This window comes from Triticum aestivum, chromosome 3D, assembly GCF_018294505.1.
Source record: "Triticum aestivum cultivar Chinese Spring chromosome 3D, IWGSC CS RefSeq v2.1, whole genome shotgun sequence".
Lineage (NCBI taxonomy): Eukaryota > Viridiplantae > Streptophyta > Magnoliopsida > Poales > Poaceae > Triticum > Triticum aestivum.
In genome coordinates, this window is record NC_057802.1 from 605,473,762 (window position 1) to 605,475,002 (window position 1,241).

The window sequence follows — 1,241 nt, forward strand, 5'->3', positions numbered from 1 at the left end:
CGTAATTCTCCCCTATTCATTTCTGACTTTCCTCCGATTTTCAACATTCTAGATGGCCGTCAAGTTCATCCCAGTTCTGCTCCCGGAGTTTCGCCAGCTAGATGAGACAATGCTTTTCGGCAGGAGGCTGGTCCAGATCACAAAGGAATTGAAGATTGCCCTGCCTTCTATCACCGGGACCCCTATCATGGCATTTCCAGAAGACCGTCGCTATAGGATTAAGGTGCACATACCAGGGAGGACTTTCGGAAGTCTCTCGGCGCCCGTTAACTTCAGGTTCACTGCTCCCACTTGGATCCTCGAGAGAGACATAGCAGTTCATAGTGCACTTGGACGCATCCAGGAGGAATACAGGGCCGAGCTCGTTGGATCAGACCACACCATGATTTCTCGCAGGACTGCAGATGGAGAGATCATCCGCACCATAGATGACGACCCCGTTCGCTCATATGTCCAAGACTTGGAGGCTCACATCAGGGCTCTAGAGATTCAGATGCGCAGGAAATTGAAGACGGTCCAAAAGTCACAGCTTCGTGAAATTGAGCTGGAGGATGCAGCACGTGAAGCCCACTATGAGCATGAGGAGAAGTCAAGGATTTTATGGATAGACTCGAGGACCGGGAGAAATATATTGCCACACTAGAGGAGAAGATGGATCTGGGAGAAGACCTTTTTCCGAGTGGAGATGATGGACCCCTCGTGAGCAATGACTAGGATTATGAAGAGAGCTCCACCGAAGGAAGCCACAAGAGGAGGCGCCGCAGCAGAGGACGCCACAACAGAGGACGCCGCACCAGAGGACGCAAGGATGATTGATAAAGACATTTAGTCGACTACCATGCTTTTTTTTTCCTCGATCAGTTAGGCCGTTATTTTCGATTAGTCATGAGATTTTGCAATCCGAGATTGAACCTTGTTTGAGATGAATGAATAAATGATTGGTGTGATTATGATTGTGCATTCATATGGGTAGTGCTATTTCTATTTAGACCCTTGTTCTATTCTAATTTCTCATCCATTCCAAAGCACAAGATGCCTCCGAGACGTGACCCCGATTTCAACTTTCCACCGGAGCTCACCCAGCTGATCCAGCAGCAGAATGCTCTGATGCAGATGCTCATCCAGAACCAGACAACAACAACAGCAACAACACCAGCAACAACACCAGCAGCAGCAGCAGCAGCAGCAACAACAACAGCAATAACAACAGCAACAACAACAGCAACAACAACAGCAGCAAC